This window comes from Eucyclogobius newberryi, unplaced genomic scaffold (assembly GCF_026437365.1).
Source record: "Eucyclogobius newberryi isolate DKJ021-1_F unplaced genomic scaffold, fEucNew1.0.hap1 SCAF_83, whole genome shotgun sequence".
In the NCBI taxonomy this organism is placed as follows: Eukaryota; Metazoa; Chordata; class Actinopteri; order Gobiiformes; family Gobiidae; genus Eucyclogobius; species Eucyclogobius newberryi.
The window spans coordinates 55,372-63,131 of record NW_027316525.1 but is presented as its reverse complement, the minus strand read 5'-3'; the positions used below and the strand labels follow the sequence as shown (position 1 = coordinate 63,131).

At 44.7% G+C, this 7,760-nt stretch overlaps 2 non-coding genes across 2 annotated transcripts; both read left to right on the top strand.

The window, feature by feature from the left end:
- Positions 1–310: 310 nt before the first annotated feature.
- Positions 311–401, top strand: trnag-ucc (transfer RNA glycine (anticodon UCC)). The gene is given in 2 exon segments: positions 311–347; positions 366–401. It is a non-coding gene; the product is annotated as a tRNA-Gly (tRNA).
- A 2,204-nt stretch (positions 402–2,605) lies between these two features.
- On the top strand, positions 2,606–2,678 carry trnav-uac (transfer RNA valine (anticodon UAC)). Its single transcript has one exon. It is a non-coding gene; the product is annotated as a tRNA-Val (tRNA).
- Positions 2,679–7,760: the final 5,082 nt, after the last annotated feature.

Below are 7,760 nucleotides of genomic sequence, written 5' to 3'. Positions count from 1 at the left end.
AAACTGCAGTCATTAAGCCTCTCTTAAAGAAGAGCAGTCTTGATGCCACAGTGCTAAATAATTACCGGCCCATCTCAAACCTACTACTACTCAGTTGTCCATTCAAGTATGCAAATTATTTACAACGACAGAAAATGCGCTGCTGTTACAAATTGGAATAAGATGGAAAAGTATCCCTGCACACACAGATTAACTGCACTCTTTTCACTTTTTGATTCTCAGTTTGTTGGCAAGGAATGACTGATGTGGACTCATTTTGGATGAAAAACGTGTTTTGCGTTTGTGGAAACGCACCATGGAAGGAAGTATGGACTCTGTGGCGCAATGGATAGCGCATTGGACTTCCAGGCATAATTTGCAAGGGCATTCAAAGGTTGTGGGTTTGAGTCCCACCAGAGTCGCTAATGGTGAGAGAACATATTAGTTTTTTACAATGGAAAATCTGCTCGCTTTACTATCTGATGAAAGGCACTGCTGAACGAGGTTCAATTGCCAAGGGTGCTTGAAAAAGTAAACAAATACATCGGCATTATGTCAAATAACATTATCTTGCAATTTTTCCTCAATATCCAGATCAACTGCAGTATATTGAGTGCGCAATAAATTGGCGAGAGTCGATTGATTGAAAGACTTCCAGTTTTTTTATAGCTACATTGGTACAGGGGATTTAGCTCAAAGGTAGAAAGATTGATGCCCTCGCTCTCCATTAAACACAGTTGATTGGACAGGGGCTGAACTTTCGAATGTTGCTGGCTCGCTTTAAAAAAAAAGATATTGCGGCTTGTCGAGTCGCAAATATTTAATTGGGCGGGCTGTTTGTCTCTGTGGCGCAATTGGCCAGCGCGCTCTGCTGTTAACCTGGAGGTTGGTGGTTCGAGCCCACCCAGAGAAGATTGAAAGAGCTATCGCAGGCAAAATCTATGAGGTAACATTGGTCACTGAATATCTTGGTGAAACAGGTTAAAGTAGCATTTAAGAGGATCTGTGGCTTAGATGGTCAAAGTGCCTGTCTGGTAAACAGGAGATCCAGGGTTCAAATCCCAGCAGTGCGTTAATGATAGCCTTTCAAGCAAATCAGTTGTTTACATGTACAGAAAACCTTATCACCCGAAAGAGCTCTTACATTTTGCAATTAGAGATTGAAAAGTATCCCTGAATAAACAGAGTAAATGCATTCTTTTCACTCCTTGTTTCTCAGTTTGATGGTAAGGATTGATTGAATGATTGATTGATTGATTGATTGATTGATGTAGACCGTTTTCGGATGACTGTTCTGCTTTCGTGAAAAAGGGGAATCAGACAAAAGTTGCAAAGGCATTCAAAGGCTGTGAGTTCAAGACCCACCAGAGTCACTGTTCTAACCCCTGTTATCTACATTGGTAAATAGGAAAGCCTGCTTGTGTTATTAACTGATGAAAGGAACTGCTAAACTTGGTTCAATTACCACAGAATCCCAGTGTGCTATAGGCTGGCCACTGCTTGGTAGGAGTTTCCCGTACGTGTGTGACTGTTCCTTCCTTCCTTCACGCCCCGCTCAACCTCGTCTTCTTCTAAAGAGTTTGGCGCTGTCCTCAGAAGCTTTGGTCTTACTCAGCACCTGAGTGGCCCCACAGAGGGCAAAGGGCACACTCTGGACCTGCTAATGACAAAGCGGGTTAATATTCGGCAGGAGTTATTAAAAGTTGGTTTAATAACTGTAAAGAGACTAAAAATCTTGGGAGATATACAAGATAAGCATTTGTAAAGAAACTTGGAAAGACCTTTTTTCCACATCAAATTTTACAGTTCTTCAACCACACATGAAGAGTCACCTGAACAGGGACTTGAACCCTGGACCCTCAGATTAAAAGTCTGATGCTCTACCGACTGATGGACGCATCATATGGCAATGGCATACAGTACATACATTGGCCATTCTCTCACCTTAGCCAGCACAACAGCCCAGAGGCAGCCATGAAGACACGTGAAGAGGATCCATTGCGTTGTCAGTGCAGGCAAATAAATGAACCATTTTATTGTCACCACTTGTGCTTCTTCATGTTCCTCATTTGGTTTGTCTTGTCAAAAATAGGAATTGTACTGCAGCAATCATGACTCTTGTTCCAAGTTTTATTTCCAATTAGACCTCAACCAGAGCCACTGTCTGTCTGCAATTCACAGAAAGTGCTTCATAGTTGGATTGTAGTTTTAGCTTCGCCCCCACTTGAATTGAATATTTTTGTATGGGTACTTTCTTTGTGTGTGAGTATTTTTCATTCTGATCATTTTTGCCAGAGTTCATTTCTATACAGCTACTTTTTGCTAAGGTAACATTTTGATCCAAGTCGTGTCTACCCTTGCCCTCATGTGCTATGTCTGTGTGCATTTAATAGTGCAATTATTTGTAAAATGGCTTATGATTTTCATATTTTGGCTAATAAATAAAAGTAGATCCTGATTACCTAGTCTTGATCAATGTTCGTGTAGTTCTGCACCTTTATAATGTAGCTCCAATTTGAGCTATGTGAAAGACAGTTACACAAAAGACTTGCAAAACAAATAGTAGATTTACTCAACAGGGCAAATCAAAGAGAGCAGCCATGTAGGATGCAGGCACATGCTCTGTGGTTTCATTGTGTAGAGGTCATCACATCTGCTTTACACGCAGAAGGTCCTGGGTTCGATCCCCAGTGAAACCAGCTGTGTGTTTCATGCAAACTCTCATTGACTTTGAGCATGCTGTTGGTGCTTTAAAGCTCCATGACTTTACTGTGCCCCTCTTGCATACTGAAATAAAAGCTTCATCTGTTGAGCTCATATTGTGTTCAATAGCTACAGCGTACCTATCATCTTGTATCTTTCATTCAGTCCTCTAATTCTTTCAACAAGGTTTAAAGAAATGCGCTTTCTATGTTCTCATGCAGAAATCTGGGGATGAACCAGGGACTTCTAGATCTTCAGTCTATCGCTCTGCCAAATGAGTTATTTTGGTAAGGACAGCTGGTGGGTTCATGTCTTAAACAGGAACCTACTTATACACCCCAAGCATTTGATATTTGCTGGATGCCAATGGAAATGCGTGTGCACAATCTCTCTAGGTAACTTTGCTGTGGGTTGGTTATCAATCTGATATGATTTAAAACACACGTTCAAGGGTGTTTTTTACATAGGGGGACAATGTGAAGATTGTTGCGTCATTCCACCCCAAATTCTGTCAACAAGTCGGCAGGAGTTATTAAAAGTTGGTTTAATTAAAACCCTTTAAGCGCCAAAGTCGCAGAAATGCGACTTTACCGTACAAGGAAATTTATGAAATAATAGTAGAAAATGAATCACTTCAGTCATTGGTCGGTTCGGTGCAACTTCCTCTTATTAGCCAGGTATGATCTAGGGCAGATCCGGTAAGGAAAAAAATGGCCGGAGGAAGTACACGTGGCATGCAATTTACAGCAGATTCTGACTCTGAAGGAAATTATCTCCCCGAGAGTGACGATGGATTTCCAAGTGGAGATGAAGGGACTTCGAAACAACGGACAGGTGCAAAGGACAGACGGAGGCGAGGAACCAGTGGAACCAGTGGCTGCAGTAAAACTTGCCCGGTGGATGAGAGCTGGGACATGCTGAGAGAGGTCGAGGTATTTGAGGCATGGATCAAACCTTTTGAAGACCCAGTTGGCTACACAGGAGAGATGGATCTGACGGATGCTAATCCATTTGATATTCTGTCACTCTTTCTGACCGATCAGTTTTGGACTTTCATTACTGATGAGACAAATAGATATGCACATCCGTGTATGGCACCTATGATTCTGAAGCCACATTCAAGATTTCTTGAGTGGTATCATGTATCAGTCACCGAAATGAAAGCTTTCTTCGCTTTGCATCTCTCCATGGGCCTTGTTGAGAAACCTGAAATCGAGGATTACTGGGGAACATTTTGGCTTACACAAACGCCTGGATTTGGAAATGTAATGTCAAGAAACAGATTTGAAATCATTCTTTCGTTCTTTCATTTTGTCAACAATAATGATTATGTGAGAACAGGCGAGCCCGGGCACGATAAACTGTTCAAAGTCCGCCCAATAATAGATTTGATTATTCCCAAATTTGCAGCAGTTTACAGTCCAATCAAGGAGCTTTCTTTAGATGAAATGACAATAGCTTTCAAGGGGAGATCTTCACTAAAATGTTACTCTCCGAATAAACCTGACAAATATGGCTATAGAGTGTATGCCCTGAGTGAAAGCTGTTCAGGGTATGTTTTGCGCTGGTCAATGCACACTGGACAGTACAAAAATAATGCAAGCAACATCAGTGCAACACACGCAGTTGTCCGTGAGTTGGTTTCTCCCTTTACGGGCAAAGGACACGAGATTTACATGGACAGTTACTATACCTCGCCTGTAATTGCAAATGAATTAGCAGATTTGGAAACTGGACTGTGTGGGACGGTAAGGATTACCAGGTTGGGGATGCCAAAATGCCTTGGTAAAAGTGTCTTACAGCTGAAAAAAGGAGATGACCCAGTTTTTTGCAGAAAGGGAAAACTCCTGGCTTGTGCTTGGCACGATACTAAACGTCTCACCATGTTGTCCACAGTCCATGGAAATGATTGTGTTCAGAGGAGGATCCGATCCAAGACAGATGACACTGGCTTCCGTGACATCAAAAGACCTGTATGTGTCGACCAGTACAACGCCTACATGGGTGGAGTGGACACTGCTGACCAGAGGATGAAGACATACCTCTTTCCACACAGGTCCCGGAAATGGTATCATCGCATATTCAATGCCATTATAAGCATAAGTATTGTCAACTCACACATCATATACACCAAATCCACTCCAGGCCCACACAAACCTTTAAAGGTTTACATTCAGAACATTATTGATGCATTACTGGCTGATCACTCCAAAAAACAAGAAAGGCGCTCAAGACCGGAGGGTGAAATGCCACAGAGACTCACAGAGCGTCATTGGCTTTGTCAAGCAGAGGGACGTCCAGACTGCGCCGTGTGCTCTGACCGCTCTCGTACCAAAGGCAGGCGGCAAACAAAGTACAGGTGCCGTCTGTGTGGCGTTGGCCTCTGTGCGGTTCCATGCAACGAGAGATACCATACGCTAAAAAACTTTAAATGCTGTCATTTGGATATGTAAAAGTGCAGGGTACCTTGACCCTGGATGGACATCTTTTCTGTGATGGCTCTCTCCTTTCTTCACTGCTTTCTCCACAACCTGCCTGGCACCAATGATGGATGTATAAGTTGGAAAAATAAAAAAAATGAAAAAAATACATAATAAATACCGTGTTTGTCATCATTTGGTCAGAACTTGTAATCAGGGCCCGAGTTTGAAGATGTGAGCAAAAGGGGTGAAAATGGGTTAAAATGTGAAAAAACACCAAAATGAGCAAAATGAAATAATCCCCCATCATCAGTGCACAGTTTGCCCCCAGAAAAGCACTCCCCTGGGGCCTGGAGGTGATCTGACCACCAGAATATAGTACCATATACCCCTGCTGGACTTAGAAAAAAAAACGAGCTTCCAGCCAATAGTACACTATACCCGAGGGACTCTGTCGTTTTTCGGCAATAGTACACTATACCCGAGGGACTCTGTCGTTTTTCGGCAATAGTACACTATACCCGAGGGACTCTGTCGTTTTTCGGCAATAGTACACTATACCCGAGGGACTCTGTCGTTTTTCGGCAATAGTACACTATACCCGAGGGACTCTGTCGTTTTTCGGCAATAGTACACTATACCTGAGGGACTCTGTCGTTTTTCGGCAATAGTACACTATACCCGAGGGACTCTGTCGTTTTTCCGGGCCGTAGTATGAAGTTGTGAGCAAAAGGGGTGAAAATGGGTTAAAATGTGAAAAAACACCAAAATGAGCAAAATGAAATAATCCCCCATCATCAGTGCACTGTTTGCCCCCAGAAAAGCACTCCCCTGGGGCCTGGAGGTGATCTGACCATCATAGTATAGCACCATATGCCCCTGAGGGACTTAGAGTAAAAACCGAAATAGTACACTATACCTGAAAAGACTCTGTCATTTTTCGGCAATAGTACACTATACCCGAGCGACTGTCGTTTTTCCGGGCCGTAGTATGAAGTTGTGAGCAAAAGGGGTGAAAATGGGTTAAAATGTGAAAAAACACCAAAATGAGCAAAATGAAATAATCCCCCATCATCAGTGCACTGTTTGCCCCCAGAAAAGCACTCCCCTGGGGCCTGGAGGTGATCTGACCCTCAGAGTATAGCACCATATGCCCCTGAGGGACTTAGAGTAAAAACCGAAATAGTACACTATACCTGAAAAGACTCTGTCATTTTTCGGCAATAGTACACTATACCCAAGCGACTCTGTCGTTTTTCCGGGCCGTAGTATGAAGTTGTGAGCAAAAGGGGTGAAAATGGGTTAAAATGTGAAAAAACACCAAAATGAGCAAAATGAAATAATCCCCCATCATCAGTGCACTGTTTGCCCCCAGAAAAGCACTCCCCTGGGGCCTGGAGGTGATCTGACCATCAGAGTATAGCACCATATGCCCCTGAGGGACTTAGAGTAAAAACCGAAATAGTACACTATGCCTGAAAAGACTCTGTCGTTTTTCGGCAATAGTACACTATACCCGAGGGACTCTGTCGTTTTTCCGGGCCGTAGTATGAAGTTGTGAGCAAAAGGGGTGAAAATGGGTTAAAATGTGAAAAAACACCAAAATGAGCAAAATGAAATAATCCCCCATCATCAGTGCACTGTTTGCCCCCAGAAAAGCACTCCCCTGGGGCCTGGAGGTGATCTGACCATCATAGTATAGCACCATATGCCCCTGAGGGACTTAGAGTAAAAACCGAAATAGTACACTATACCTGAAAAGACTCTGTCATTTTTCGGCAATAGTACACTATACCCGAGCGACTCTGTCGTTTTTCGGCAATAGTACACTATATACCGTTGGACTTAGTCATTTTTTGGGCTCGTGGAAATAAGCGTTCAGCTCAAGAGTCCCGGGCTAAATCACGCTGCTCCCGAGAAATTCCTACGCTGCTCTCACGCGGGATGTGCAAAATGGTAATGCTGGGAGGGACGGGCGGGCGGTTTTTGAGAATGACGTTTTTCGCAATCGAAACAGGTACATTTCCTGGTTGTGCGGCTACCGGGGGAGGAGCTCGTTTGACGGACACACGAGAACCGCGATCGATGGGCCCCGTTCTGGTTTTATCCAGCTTCCAAGGCTCCTTCACAGCCGTAATCTCAAGTCATGGTTCGGAGGTGCGGAGGTGAGCGTCGGATCACGGAGCCTCTGAATGGAGCCCCGCGCTCCGCGCTCCTCCGCGCTCTAAGCGCCGCTCAGACCGGGCATGAGAGGGTCTATTTTCGGCTTGATTTTACCAGACTCGCGGGCACTTCCAGAAGCTTGCTGTTTGCTCTGATTGCTCGGGGCAGAGCACAGTGTCACGCTGACCACGGGCTGTACGTGGAGGTGAGAGCTGGTTGTAAGGCGGATCACGGAGCCTCTGAATGGAGCCCCGCGCTCCGCGCTCCTCCGCACTCTAAGCGCCGCTCAGACCGGGCATGAGAGGGTCTATTTTCGGCTTGATTTTACCAGACTCGCGGGCACTTCCAGAAGCTTGCTGTTTGCTCTGATTGCTCGGGGCAGAGCACAGTGTCACGCTGACCACGGGCTGTACGCGGAGGTGACCCGCTCCGTGATCTTAGCTTCGCCCAGACCCAGGGCCATCCACCCCGCACACGGCCAGACTTTGCCCGGCC